Source organism: Ascidia mentula, chromosome 5 (assembly GCF_947561715.1).
Source record: "Ascidia mentula chromosome 5, kaAscMent1.1, whole genome shotgun sequence".
In the NCBI taxonomy this organism is placed as follows: domain Eukaryota; kingdom Metazoa; phylum Chordata; class Ascidiacea; order Phlebobranchia; family Ascidiidae; genus Ascidia; species Ascidia mentula.
Genome location: NC_138570.1, coordinates 17,597,824 through 17,614,220, shown reverse-complemented (window position 1 = coordinate 17,614,220; position 16,397 = coordinate 17,597,824). Strand labels below are relative to the sequence as shown.

General features: G+C 40.1%; 1 pseudogene; it reads right to left on the bottom strand.

Moving 5' to 3' along the window:
* Window positions 1-116: 116 nt before the first annotated feature.
* Window positions 117-14,537, bottom strand: LOC145903110 (uncharacterized; annotated as a pseudogene).
* Window positions 14,538-16,397: the final 1,860 nt, after the last annotated feature.

The window sequence follows — 16,397 nt, the reverse complement described above, 5'->3', positions numbered from 1 at the left end:
ATTGCAACAAATTGATAAGGTCTTAATTGTTTAAGAATGAGAAGTGTGGTTTGCGCTGAACAAACACAAAAAAGATTTCAATCAAGGCCCAAACCTGCCATTAAAACAAAAAAAACTCACCGGCGACGATAAAAAACAATTGAAAAGGCGAAAAATAAGGAAGCTAAAAAACAAAGACACAAAACACAGAAAGTAATGGCGAATATTGGTGTCGCGGATGAGATTTCGTTTTTGATATTTTCCGCTATCGATCTCGTGTGTCTCGATTCTACAATAGAAACGGAAACAAATATTATAAATAAAATCCATACCTGAAGGAAATTTCGATTCAAAATTAATTCCACACATAAAGCAAGATTTTATTAGAACCCAAAGCAAGAACTCAAACAAATACAATTGATGATTGTAGAAGAATCGTAATTTGGTTTGTCCACTTAAGATTTCAATATGGTTTTAAAAATTCATGTTTACAATTCCTATTGTTTGAGTGTTTGTCAAACTATATGCAATGTAATTCTATCTATGTAAAAATTGAAGACTACTGAATCAGCTACCAGAAATTAAGACAATCTCCAGTGGCCCAGCTGACACCATCTTGTCCGGATCAAACTTCAACCGGGAGATGTCAGTAGAGAGATTTAGAGCTGCTGTTCCATCTTCTGACGGTGGAACTATAGCTTCAACTGCCGTGTATGGTTTCCCACTTTGTTCCACAGTCTCGCGCATCAGCCGAGAACCATTGTTTGTGCCCAACTGTAACGACCGGTATATACAAAATAGATCAAAGGTAATAATGAAGAATATACAAAAACTAAGCTTGGAAAAATGGTGATAAAAAGAATAATATTTTTTTTACCTGGTTGCTATTGAAACATTGATTGAATCGTTTAGCTCAACCGCTCATTACTTATAGCTAAATAAATTCCGATGCATTCCAAATTAATCCCATACGCCAAAAAATCTATCATTGATCGTCCGTGGTTCACTTACCTGCCGACTTTGTACAACTGCCGCCGCTTCCTCTCGCAGCACGGCGACGTGTTGATTCGGATGAGCGCTGGAGTGTGACGTCACGAGACTCCTCTTTCCTCGTCTTGATGAACATTGTGGTGAACATGCGTCTTTATCCCCATTACACACACTAACCTGGAAAATAAAAAGTCGATTAAAGCACTCAAGCCGATTTCCTTTTGGCTTTTAATGCTTTTTTATACTTTTAACTCCAAAAATTTGTTTAACGCCCCGCGATTGAAACGAATCCAGTTTTCAACAAACCAATAGTAAATATTCTTATTTCGTCGCGAAACATCATTAAATCAAGGTCTTTCTCCCAACCCCAGTCGCCCCTCATTCCCCCCCCCCCCCCCACATGTTCTCCCACATTTTTATCGACCGACCCTGCCATCTTGTTGTTTTTCGATCGTTTATGTTCAATCTCTAGGAATTTTATGTGGAAAACAACGGCGATTTAGATTTTAAATGTTTTTAAAAATGGTTAGAGTTACCACATGACCAAAACTGATTCTGAAATAAGACTTCAGTATTCTGTTCCAAAGAGCTTATTTCATACAAGGGTCACATCACATAATATCCAAAATTGTTTTACCGTGCAGTGAATATACACATCTTCCGCCATCAAATCACGTCCTGTCCAACCAAATATTCTCACCGAAAATCGACCAGATCTCGACTCACCGTTCGAAATTACGGTGACGAATGGACTCGATGGACACCTTAAAGCGATAATATTATGCACTATTTCTTGAACATGAAATTTTTTACACGACTAAAATTCTGCTTTTTCTTTACATGTGACTTTAGTCTGGGCAAATGATAAAAGTAAATACAGGTTATAAAACTGATGATGCCGTTTTAGGCGAAATATATTTTTCTCTAAATAAATCGATCTGAGCTGTCTGAAGATCGCTGTGTTTGGATTTTAATACATTACAGGTTATAAAAAAGTATTCTTTTTAAACAAAAAAAAACAGTGTAATTGTTTCAGAAATTTTTACTTTTCTTTGAACAAATATGCCAGCGGTGTTCGTGTACTCTGCGATGACGTCACGAAGCAGTTATCCATGACGAGAACAGCGTCTTCGGATGGTAGTAGGTCACGTGAACGAAGGTCGACCGAGACATAAACAACATCCCCCTCTGCGAGTGTTACAAGAGATGAGCCGCTAGTAGGCAGCAGAGGGCGCAGGTAGGTGGAGTCCCGAAACAGGGAAATGTCGACATCGAAAATGCCACTCGCTGTGATCAGTTCAATTTCACTGCAGAAGGCAGGGTGAGGTTAGTTTCGGTCTGCATTGGTGAACTTAATCGATTATGAATGATCTACTTTCAATATTTCAGATTAGAGTTAACTTTTAGGTTAATGCTTTTCAATTGAATGGGACTTTAGATTACAAACCAGCACAATTGCTAAATTCATATGTATGTCATAATTCTCCGATAAATATTTATATGCAGCTAATGAACATGATAACATTTTTAAGGGACCTTGTGCTCTGTTTAATTTAACGGTTGTGATTGCCATCTATTTTAAAATTGTGTAGATAAAACCAAAGGCTTTCGACATAGTGTTTTATTGTGTATGATGTTTGTGTTGTTCACCGCAAGGTGTCGCCCTGGCCAAAACACTACAAAAGTGATCATCCACCATGAAATGAAACTTTTTATGTCTGGAAGGTGCTACGGGTTTAGCGGTACATAAATTTTATAGGTGCAGCTCCTAAACACATTTGTAAATCTCGTTAAAAGGGCCACAAGGTCAGTGCGTATAAGAAACCCTTGGAAATTTCGATACACCTAAACCGACCGTTTATAAGCTTCTATAGAAAGAGGTCCATCCGCAGCAGCTGCCGACGAAGCGGTGACGTCACGTTGGTAAACGCACGTAAAGTCGATTAAAACCACAGTTGAACGAATTCGTTTGTCGCTTGCTTGCCAAATCACTCTGTTGCTTATTCTGTATTCATTAGGTGTTACCTGTGGATGAGTTTATTTATTACTTCTGAAGCATGACTAAAATATGTCTAATTATGAATTTGTAAACGTTTAACGGGTGCATAAATATGTACATCTTTTTCTTCTTGTGACAACGTGTTTTGTTAAAACAACTTTATTGACACGAGCTTTCGCAACCCACTCCTCGCTTTATCAGGTGTAACACAAAATGACCTACGGTTATTAACTGTTCCTGGCTTTCTTCTTGCTTGTTTTATTCGATGTTACCACATATTATTTGCTTACCCTCATTTGTCGCACCTGATGAAGCGAGCAGTAGCCCCAAATACTCGTGTTGTTATAATCGTTTTAATAAGTTAGTAGGCTCAGAACAAATGCACAAGGTACCATAGCGGGCACGAAACCAGAGTGTTACATGACTGCAGAATTTGTCTACTGAAGAATTTGTGCATTTAAGTTTGAGATAAGTTGTTAAGACATTAAGATGGCCACGAAATTAAAAACGTCATATCAACATAGGCAAAAAACATGGTAATTACATTACACGATCAAGTGTGAATAATGAACTTTACCTCCATTCTAGAACCGCAAGAAGCGTCGATCGGCGATGGAACAATCACCATGTACCAGTCAGTCGAGTTAAAATGCTCCCCAAACGACATGCAATCCGATGAATCACGGGATGCGAGACTGACGTAGTTATGGTCAGTGGTCAGAAGGCCCTCGTCTGACACCACGCGGCGATCGAACGCAACGATGATGCTTTCGGAGTCGCAAATTAAGTCAGGCCCGGCTGAAAATGAAACTCTTTATCTATGGTGCACAAATGTTACGGGAGGTCTTCGGGAATACAATTGAACAAAACTGGAACTGTGCTTGACTTGTTTAGAACTCCTTTAACAGTAATAAAGTTGGAAATACCGAAAAGTCTTGAGTTTCAATGCACCGCTTTCTGAGCAAAACAACGTACAAATGTATATTTGTTTGGAAACAGATAAAAAGGCAATACAAATTCACCCACCAAGTCATTGCATTTTGCCAGTTTTGAAGTTGTAAACATACGGGAGCAAATCAGACTTACGATATTCGCAGTGTTTTCCCATCCATCCCGGTCTGCACACACAGTGGTAGAGTCTCGTGAGATAGAAATTCCGCCTGCATTCACCCCCGTTACGACACGGACTTGGATTGCATTCGTCAATGCAATCGCTGACGTCACATGGCACTGTTTCGTCACCGTTGCCCGTGCACGTATCCGGGAAGTCCCCGAGACAGTTTCGCGTTCGCGTCCAAGTGCCAAACCCTATTACATTTTCTTTCATTCAAATGCGAAATTATTGCGTTTACAACTGACCTAGATACGAACTTTTACGCTTACACATTTTCATTTCTATTTAAGTAGTGGTTCATGCAAACTTTAACCAATTAGATTTTATCCCACTCTTATTTTGTTTCACACTGTATTGCAACTAGTAGGTTGGATAATACAGAACTTTTTATTATCAGAAATTATCTTGCAACTCGATCCACATACCACACGTAGCGCTGCAAGCTGCCCAATGAGACCACTGACTCCAAGTTCCGCACCGCCCTCTAGTGCACTTCTCGCTGTCCGAAGCAGACCCAGACGTGAAACACGTGTTGGGGAAGTCCCCAAAGCAATCCCTCTGTCTGGATCGTATTCCTTCGTCACAGCTGGCTGAGCACGCCGACCACGCCCCCCAGTCCAACCAATAGGAGCAAAGACCGAGTGTGCAATTCCTGCCTTCGGTTCCCTCAAAGACGTCAACGATGGTCCGACGAATCTACAAGTTGTGTCAACAAGCTTACATGGAATGCCACAGGTAGTTGAAGAAAACGTTGGACATTGAATGTTATCGATAAGTTTTTAAGTGTTTGTGAGCGGTTTCTTCATGTACGCCATTGTAGATAGTGCGAAATGCCAGAATACAATTGGCCATAAAGATAACAGACGATTAAAGATGACACAAACTTTCCTTTGACCATTAATATCTAAATCATATAAATATAACCGGGATGAACACCGAACTTACCACAATATTTCTGTCTTCTCCAGGGTTCGCATCTTCAGCCCCGATGTCACAAACTTCCACATTGCCGGCTCCACACATTCGTGTTCTGTAAGCCGTTCCCTGGCCACAAGTCTCAGAACATTGGCCCCACTTGGTCCACAGGGACCACCTGGGGCACGGAGTGACGTCCGCGCAAGCCCCCTCCTCTTCGTAACCGATGTCGTCACAAAGATCTGGGAAATCCCCCAAGCATTCCCTACGCCTTGTCCTGGTTCCGTCACCACCACACGTCACTGAACATCCGCCCCATGGACCCCACGGACCCCAGCTCGGGCATTCCCCTAGATTGCAGGTAATGTTGACTGCGGAGGGTTCGCCGCCTGGGCAAGGAAAATCCCCAACACAACCACGGGTTCTCGTTTGGATTCCAGGACCGCACGTGACGCTGCATTGGCTCCACGAGACCCAGTCGTCCCACTGAGCGCACTGACCCAGCGAACAAACCTTAATACAAAAAATTATTGAAAACCTCAGCACGGTTACGGAAATCTGACAAAAGAGTTGTGTTATTGCTCGCTTAACCATCCTGGTCACATTTAAGTGTGCTAAATTTAGGTGTGTTAACGTGTTGCTTTTTTACCACAACGAGATTCGAACCAAGGATATCGAATCCCGATCAGGTTTTCTTCTTGGCATATTGGTCGGGCGCTTAAACAATGTTGCCAATTGCATAAAAATAACGTACTTCTTGCTCAGCAGCGTCTCCTGGTGGGCAAAACTCAATCGCGAAATCTCCAAGGCAATCACGTGATCTTCTTCGCGTTCCGTCGTTGCAAGTTCTCGAACAACTTCCCCAGCCGCCCCATGGTCCCCAGAAAGGACATTCACCCAAGTTACAGGACCCCGTTTGGGTCGTATCGCCAATCAGGGGGCACGGCGCGTCATCGGGGTAATCCCCCAGGCAGTCGCGCGACCTGAAGCGTTGTGAGTTTCCGCACGAGGCGCCACAGGCCGACCAAAGGCTCCATAGCGACCAGTAGGGACAAACGCCGAGGTTGCATGGCTGATTTTCGATTGCACCCAGTCCATTTTCGTCTTGGCATGGGAAGTCACCGCTACAACTCCTGCTGCGCTCCTGTTAGGTAGAGGGTAAAAAAATTACCACATGAGGTAAAACCCCCAACCACGATTTTGAATACTGTCATGTCAACGTAAACGATAACAAAGTATGTTTATTTCGGGCATATTTATGTACGATGCAGTGTTTCATGGTGCTTGCAAAGTGTAAACGATATAGCTTTGGTTGCATAAACCAGCTGATGTGGTCGCTAGTTTGAATTCGAAGTTCAATAAAAACGTACCGAAAGGGGATCAACGAAACATTTTGCACAAACATATGGATTGCTTTTGTATTAGATTACCTGAAAGCCGTCACCACATGTCGTAGAACATTCACTCCACGGATTCCAATCCGTCCACTTTGCACACGCACCGAGTGAACAGGCACGTGACTCGGAGTTTGGACCAATCAGCGTTTCGCATGCATCCACGTAGTCTCCCGTGCAGACGCGATCACGTGTTTGTGATCCTTCGTAAAAATTGTGAATTATTTGAATTTTCTACTGTAAATTTTCCGTTTACGAAAAACCGTCAGATGCAAAAAACTTTTTGAGCGAAAGAGAAACGCTACAGCTGATCATCCATTCATGCCAAGTGCAAACGTTTCGCACAAATACTATATTCATCATCAGTGCTGTAAGGTAATTGAGTAGCAACAAGGCGGGTTTAGGTTACCTTACACAGTATTTATTCGTGTAACTTTTGCTCTGAACATTAATAGCACATCAGCTCTGGTGTTCTTCTTTCGCGTAAAAAAACAGTCCGTTGGAAGAAAGTTGTTTTAACATTTGTGTTACGTGTTAATGTTCTGAATGCCACAAACCTTCGTCACAAGTCTGGGAACATGCTGTCCATTGAGCCCACGGTGACCACGCTGGGCACCTGCCGGTGCGACATGGTTCCACTTGTTCCACGGGGCCCTGACACACCTCTGACCCTGGGACATCTCCATCGCAGAAACGTTGACGGGCCTTTGTGCCCCCTCCGCAGGTAACTGAACAACTCGTCCAAGTACTCCAAGGCGACCATTCCGGATGTTCTGAAACAATACGAAATGTTTGAATGAAAGTTGTGATAAGTTTTTACTTTGCGAAATAAATTAGATTTTTAAGATGTGGAATATTAATAAAAGTTCGTCGTAATCTTTTGTTGTCGATTTGATTTCTCTTAGGACATAGGAAATAAATTTTGTTTTAAAACAATAATGTAATAAAATCCAAACACAGCGATCTTCAGACAGCTCAGATCGATTTATTTAGAGAAAAATATATTTCGCCTAAAACGGCATCATCAGTTTCTCCATTTACTAATCACATTGTTTTAAAACATGTATTAAACACCATAATCAGACAGTAAGACTCGCGTAGCGGTCAACAAATCCTCATTATCCGAAAATTAAAATGTTGGCAGTGTCACTACCAGCACGTCACACTTACCTTTACAGGTCATCGTGAACGAAGTGCTCCTCTCATCCGACTTAAAGTTGGTGCTCGTTTTTAAAAAATAGAAATAAAATCCACCGGATAATGTCCTCGTTATGCCAGAACACAAGCCTGATCATAAAGGAAAATTTCAGTGGGAAATTTATAATGTAAGTTTTAAATTATATGCACGTGACTCGTGAATTCCTCACCCAAATAATTATTTGTAAATTTGTTGTCCCATAAGTTACTTAAACGTCGACATTAAAATGAATATTGTGTTTAAAGTCAGTGTTTCACAACAGAGGGAGTATGATACACAAAAACAAATTTGTCCTCTAGTTAAAATAAATTCTTATATATTACAATAGTAAAATTCTTTTGCTTTTTTTGTCTTGTTTGTTTTATGTGGGGAAAGTTTCAAAGTACACAAAGGGAACTTGTTCCAAAAAAATTGGGAACTACAGGTTAACGTGAGAGCAACTGTTTTCAAAAAATTAGAGCAACTGTTTTTAAAAAATGAGAGCAACTGTTTTTATAAAACATATGACGTCGGAAAAGGAAGGCAAGTTCGGTTTTAGGACATTTGGCCTTGACAGTTTTTTCGAATATACCTCGAAACAAGGTGCACTGTTCTTGGCCAGCTTCGCGCGTAAATGCAAATTGTCTTTCTCCGTTCACGAACAAATCTCCCTCCAATGCTTCCTCCTCGTGTGTTTCGAACGTACATTTGATCGGAACTTTAACGAAAAAACAAAGAAACTGTATTAAATTTTGTTAGAGGACAACTTTATTTACATTTTGCTTTCTTTAGCAAGCATTGTCCTTTGTCGGGACTAAAATGAAATTAAGCAAACGAAATAATAAAAATTATCTGAATAAAAATGCTCGAACGGACTCATTTTTTATTCTTCATGAAACTCTGCGATTTTCTGTCATACTGAATTTGTCGTATATTTATATTTCGTCATACTGAACCAATTCAAAGTTAACCAAAACATTACTTGTAATTGTAAACCGTTCATTTAACAAACTCACCAGTGCAAGCTTCCGTGTTGCAGGTGGAAGTTTGTGAATTTTCTCCATTGCTGCAGTCCCCTGATACGCACGAGCGCACTCTAGTGACGGTTCCTCCGCCACAACTTCGACTGCATTGCGACCAACCGCTCCATAAACTCCACCCAATCAAACTGACGTCATTGAGACTCACTGTTGTGAAGCAAAGCAACGGTTTATTTTTGTATGTTTCAAGGTAATAACGTTGCTAATAATGTTCCAAGGATATGGGATATGAACAAACTGATGACTGTGTATATTATGAAGTTACAACGCAGTAATATTTCATGTAATGGCATGATTGGCAGGATCGCCCTACTGCGCAGGTCCTTCCTTGGCGATCAAAGCTTTCGTATCGCGATCATTAGGTTTGCAGCCTAGCTGGATCAGCCACTTTTTCCTGACAAGTCGGAGCAAGATTTGAAAAATCAAGCTCCCGGTGAGGCTTGAACTCACGACCTTGGGCTAAATAGGCCCAACGCTCTACCAAGCTACAGGAGCTCAATGGTTTCACGGGGTATATTGTGGCCACGGGGTATATTCAAATCTTGCTCTGACTTGTGAGGAAAACGTGGCTGATCCAGCTTGGCTGCAATGCCTGGGCTGCCAAGCCTACAAACCTAATAAAATTACAATGTACGGTTTTATATTATAAATACAAAATATTAGAAAAACGTTTTCTATGCATTTGTCTGTTGCGTTATAACAGAAACTTTAATACATGCAATCTGCATTCAAATTAACGCCACCTAAAACAGTCAATATATCAACAAATATGCGGCTCTTAACACATGACTTTTCCAACATTTTGTTAATAGCGTTTTTTTGCATACCCTTGCGAAGCCAACATACCTTCATACAAAGTAAATGAACTTGAAAGAGGTTCGGTTGATATCCACGCTGCCTTGCCGTTGTGCAGCGTTTTAAAAGAGTCATCTCGGTTCCCCCATTTAACACAGTCACCGGAACAGCTGAAGTTTCCTTCATCAACGGACAGTGAACTTATATTCAGTGCGTTCTGTAGAAACATTTAAAAAAACACGTGAATTTGATCCAAGTAGGATTTATTGCATCAAGATTGATATCCTATAACACCGAAAATGGTCTTGCTAAGACCTAAGTTTTTTCGTCCCAGCAAAATGGAACAAAAAGAACTTTCCCGACCAAGCTTTGTTGAAATTGGTAGAAACCTCATTAATTGCCATCCAATTTACCTCTAAATGATTTACAAGAACAACTTTTTAATTTGTTGAAACGTTTTAACCAATTTGAATGCTTTAACGTTTGTGTAACTCATGACGAACAATCCAACAACTGACATCCGATTATTTACCTTGAGAAACGTTCCAAACGAATTAACGACACCCAGTTTAAAGTCTCCTCCATTTCGCCACCCAACCAAATAACTTTCCATTCCAAACAAGCTGACGTCACCTGCAGATGTTAAATACATTGAAAACCACTCGACACAAAAATCAACATTAGTAAAAGTAATTTTAATTGTGTCAAAATATCTGTGTTAAAAATGCCATTTTTTGGTGTAAAACAAAAATGGCATTCGTGCGTAATTTGTTCAACCAGAAACTATCAACAAACTTTCAAGCCAACGATGTATTTTTGCCTTCATAAAACAATAGTTTAGCTAAAGGACAATGCAAGGAAAAGTGCTTTGATTGTTTATTTGGCTTACCAGAAAAAAGCCTGGCAATAACCGGGTCCCGTTCTGTCCTCCCATCGCTTCTGGTCAACCACGTGACGTCATCGAACGCTTGTTTTCCTGTGATGACGTCTTTGTCGTTGTAAATTGTGATGAAGCCAATGCCCCTACCCGGACAACACTCCCTACACAGATTAAACATCGGTATGGAGAATTTTTTCAACAAACTAGTAAAAATAAAGCAAACAGAATTTGTTTTAAATGTTTGGTTTTGTCGTAATCCCTCCAGGTCCAAAAGTGCCAAAAAATTCTAATAATCTAAACAAAATTAAAAACAACCGACGATACTAATTTGATTACAACAGATATTTGCACAAAAAGAATATCCAATGCTTGTTTCTCATAAATAAATATTCAGTGTGTACGCAAATAACGGTATTTCCACATTTTTGTAGAGATCAAAAATATATGCTTACGCGTCCTGTGCATTGAAAACCAACTTCCATCCAAAGTCCGCTTCGGCAATTTGTCCCAGCTGTGCAGTAGAAAAACCTCGTCCGTTACCATCCGCTCTGTAACACAAGAAAGAAAGAATCAATTTAAGGATGATCTATTCTACCAGATAATTACTGACAAAAAGTCGTAATAAATTGAAACTATATTTCTTAAATCGTAACCTGAGAATTTTTGTGTTCATCAATAAGCGGTTAGTTTCAGGCTTACTTGTAAAGAAGGGTTCCTGCGACGGAATCGCCCACGGAAATCCCCTTCGGATAGAGATCGGCCGAACAAACCGCCACAAACTGGTTCGCACCGGAATGGTAGTTAACGAGTTGGGCCAGGGAATGCGAACAACCCCAAGCGTCCCCTATTTACAAACCACAGAAATAACAGACAATTTTCAATCACTCAGTCGATCAAGTTGCTCCTATAAAACGTCGTCACCTATCTTCGCGCTAACCACCAACTAACATCATATATTTGTCACCTTTAATTTTTTTTTAACAAAGAAATTTTCCATTTGCTTATTTCCATATGTATTAGGTCATTGGTGGAACTTTGGAAACCTATTTAAACCAGCCTTTACGTGTCGATATTTTTCAAAACGAAGGCATTTCTGCAAATGTTAGTTTTCAAAGATATTCAACCAACCTGACTTTACAAAATCCTGCCCGGGAATTTGATACGAAGTGCTTTTCATTTTTCCCTGATCGTTGACGAAGAAAAGTTGTTCGCCATTTGTGGCGTTGGCGAAGTTGTCAATTCCGAAAACACTAAAATATGCGGCGAAATATCCGGAACCGTACGATAATCGAAAGTCGCCGACTGAACGATCCTAAAAATAAGTGATATTTATCGGGCTTTGCATTGCAGGAAGGCAATGTTTTCAACAAATTTGTATTTTTCCGCATTGATTCCACCAAGATCAGCTCGGTAATGTAAGTATTTATTCCAGACGCCTCGAAAGGGGGGTGGGGGTGCAGCGGACCCGGCCCCAAACCAGTCTGGGAGGACATGAATAACGAACAGGGTCTACGAACACTGTCGTTTTCTTTAAAAAATGGATTTCTGTCGTAAAAGCTTCCATCCTACTGTTACATATAATCTCCAAGCCCTCGCACCGGCACATTGTTTTCACTGAAGGGCCTGTTTTATTCTCAAGTGAAGTATACAAGCTATATAAACGTTTTTGAGGTTGTACTCACCGGAACGGCAATCGCTGACTTGAGCCAGGTTGACCATTTCACACTTAAATCACTTCTATAAAACTGCAAGTATATCCTTGTGTCTGTCGGTGGATTTCTGCTCAGCTGAAATAAATAAGTTTATTGGTGAAGCAAACAGACACTTTCACACAGTAATCATTAAACGTGAAACATCTTCACGGGCTAAACACTGTATTTTTGAATTTTTGCAAAGAAATCTTGCCACAAATGAAGTGACGGCGTTACAGTAACATTACTCTCAATGTAAATGTCCACCCCTAATTAAGTTTAACGTTGTTTGGCTTTGAAAATGGACAAAAAGCTTCAAAATAAAAACTCCCAAAAAGTAGTCAAAGGACATCTAATAAGTTATTGCTTTCGTGCTTCTACAGTTTATGTTAGTAACTCCTTGTACCAAACAGCTGCTGTTTATCATGATATTAACTCACAAATAGAAGAACTGCAAAGCTCTGGTCGTGAAAGCCATGAATTCCAGCCACCATGGCTGCCTCGCCATCCACGCTGGTCATCACGTGCTGGAAGGGAGTATTTGATTCGTCAAGCAGTAACACGTGACCTTGTTGGTTATCGTCAGTGATCCCGACTATCGACAAAGAAGCTGTGACTGGCTGCAAAAGGCATAAACATGAGCAGGGGTGACATATTTTAGGTAGCAGGCCAACGGCAGAATCTTTCACTAATATTTCTTTCATGTCAAACATTTGTTAGGTAATTTTATTTTCGTATTTTTGAAGAAACCCTTCACATTTAAAGACCATAACTTATCAAACGTAAATGTCAACGATAACAGTCGATGCGTGTTGCTAATCGACCGAACGTTCCATATGTTTCACATTATTCGTCATTTAATGTGCTCTCTAGCGCTATTGATAAAACAATTGTTACAAAAGGAACAATGGTGGGGAATTCCCCATTACGTCACCAAATCCTGGCTCCCGATTTATTCGAGCTGATGACGTGGTCTTACGTGATAATATGTTCTCGGCGAGATCGCGCATTTTTCGTAAGTGCACCAGCTCTCCACCACGTCCTCCACACTAAAACCCCCCGGATACGGAATGCGTCGCATTGTGACGTTAAACCCATCGAATGACGTCACTGCCATGGCCGGCGTTGCGGACTGAGCAGCCACGTTTGATGAAATCTCGGCGTTTTGTTTCAGGAGGACTGGACTCACGTTGTCGTACAAATGGCTCATGGCTGATTTTTTGGTTCCTGAAACAGAGCGTTGACATTGTGAGGCCCAATACACGGGTGAACTGATTTTCAATATTATACAACGAAAACAGAAACCTTCAAAAATCCTTATCGGCGAGTATTATCACTTGGCATCTCAAATGCTTTTCTTCAGTTGACAATTTTCATTGCTTTTACTTGTACAAGGCATTAGTAATGTATGGCATAAACTACGTTATCATGTGATTTTCATATTGTTCTGGTGAATGACAATGCAAAAACGACCCAGTATTTATATAGAAAATGTTTGTTAATAGCTGGATTGTAATTATTATATGTGAATAAAATAATTTTCATGATCGTTATTTCGTCTTGTTATATAACAACACTGCTACCAACCTTGATATACAGGTTCAAAGTATCCGGGAACGTCCGGTGCCTTTCTCAGCACATAATCCAGGTCAGCAGGGCACATTTTAACCCATACCACATATCTTTGATCGTCCGTGTATTTTAAACCGTTCTCATCGTTGGTTGTGATGTACAGGTCTGGTTCGTGTACTCCAGTTACTATCGCCTGCAAATGATTAAAAACGTTAGGAATTAGGATAAAAGGTCAATGGAAATTAGGATTACAAAAGTTAGGTTCTTTCTAATGGATTTATGAATTAGCTTGTTTACATTTCTTATTAAACTGTTTATTTTAAGTTGTACTTTATCATTATTCCGTTTTAGAATGAACAGGATTATGAACGTATACAAATAACCATATCAGCTACTGTCGTTTCACGAAGATCAATACGTTAACATCGTTTCGTCGCAGTCAGGCGACCAAAATTGAATGAAATTTAGCAAATCGTTTTCGTAAAAGCAATTCTTTGCTACCCGACAATCTTTGAGCTTGCCACAAATTTCTTGAGCGCTTAAGTAACTCGTGGCTACGCTTCCAATCTTGAAAGGTCGGTGAGCCGATTTCGGGTCAATCATGGAGTGGTTGAACCTCTTATACTGGCAATTCTCTGCAAATAAATCAAAGCTTGTCACAGTTGTCTATTAGGTTAAAGGTCGCATGTTGGCGTTTGTCAGTCAAATTTACGGACTGTTTACAAATATACAACATGTCATAACAAAACGGTTGGCACCTGCAGCACATCTTCAAGAACGCCCATAGTTTGTCAAACAAGAGGTCACCACACTTTCTATTGCGATATCCCAACAAATACAAGCACATGTCATAAACGCATAAAAGTGCTGCACATATTTGTTTATTTGCAAAAAACTATACGACGTACGACAACCCACAATAACGATTTTGTGAACTGATACTTTGCAGCTGGTGTGTGATATAATACATGGAAGAAAAGGTTTTCCTCATACTTAGAATTTGCAAATGTAATCAGATCGAACGACGTCAACGTGCCGATATTATTTTTGCTACAATTTTACATCATTCAAAATTTTTTTCGCCAAACTTTCTCCAAGTTAAGAGTTGTTGTTACAAATCTATGTAACGCTGTTTTGTTTAAAGCCAACAAACGTCAAATTTAGCAAGAAAATGGTCTCAAAAATGTAAAATACCCAAGCAGTAAATGAAATTCACCAGAATTATAGGTTATGTGCGATTCGGCGATTACACGAGAAATTCTTACAATCCACAACTCCCAATCACAAAGCATATGATGATATTAAAGCAAATGTGGATTTTACCTGTGATCTGTGCAAAGCAGCTACATCCAGCCAGCGAGATGAATATAATTAAGCAGCGCGAAATCTCCATTTGCAACTCACACAACTAACGACATGCAGCACAGAAATATGAATAATCGAACCGTGCAGATCCGCCCTTACACTGAACTTTCTAGCTTTGAAAAAAAATACAGAATTGTCTAGTTTCGGAAAAATATATTTCACAAAATATATTTGGAAAACATACAAATATCTAATTATTACTAGGGTTATAAAATTGTTATCAGAAGTTACACACATGGAAATGGCAACTTGCTGTGTAAAGTGCTCAACTCAGTAGAAATCAAATCGTATTTTCCTAACTTGCTCTAATTTATCGTCTCGTGTAAAAAGTAAATCGTAAAATAACCAATCGCAAACTACAACTTTTCAAATATTGTATTCAATTAATTTTCGACTTTAATTCCAACATTCACAAAACAATGAACAGTTTTCCTTCGGATCTTCATCACTTTCTCGCAATTTCTTCCTAGCAGACGTAAGTGCATTAGTGCAATACTTTGTATCAAATGTCAACGCCCAAAAAGCTTCACCGTAACATGAAACTACAAGTTTTCCTGAAGTGCATTCTGTCCTCGAATAACTTCACCCCTTCCGCACGCTGGAGTGACAACGACGCCCACATTTTTCCAAACCGCTGTGATTTCATCTGACAACCTGCAGTTTATAATCACGGGCGTGGTTTTGCGGCAGTTAATGAGGGGAATAACACCCTTCGCGCGACTCGTCGAAGTAACGTTCCTATTCCCTCAAATAGCCGAAGGGCAAAAGCCTCATCACTTGATCCGATTTTAGATAGGCACGCATCTTCCACGCCGCGATCGGGTTACAGACCCAAAGCCGCATATTTTTTTACGTTTGCCAAGTAAAGAAATTGGAAGATTGCCTATCAGTTCAAATTGACCTGGAGCAAATGAAGGTTTGGCGAAGGTTAGGAAAATCACAATTTGAATTACCTCAATTTTATTGGGTGGTCGTTTGTAAAGTTCGTGGTTTCGGATCCACATTTTCCACTTCTTCAAATGCACGGGTTTGATTGCATAGTTAATCACAACACTTGCTGTTGTGCGACTACACGTTGATTAAAAATGCAATTGCAGAAGGAATTAAAAGGATAACGTTTGACAATCCACTGTACTCATTCGTAACCATTTTCGTGTACATTGATGGAATAGTTTTAGTAGCAGATTATTTAACTTGTCTTCGGAACTTCAAACTATTTAATGACAAATACCAACCTAATATCATTCTGATTTCAAGCTGCGCCTACAGCAGATTATTATTATCGTGAGCTGCAGATAAGGCCATTGTTTCGATCGGTGCAGCTATGGTGCGACTAACAACGATCTTGTCGGTTTCAACTTTGTGATAACTATACAACCGCCATTAAGCATTGGCTGCCAAACAAGGTTTAACCCGACTGAAACAAAACTAGGTGGAAACACTTTGGCAAAACAAAAACCAACAGTGCTCACCGTCACGTTTTTTT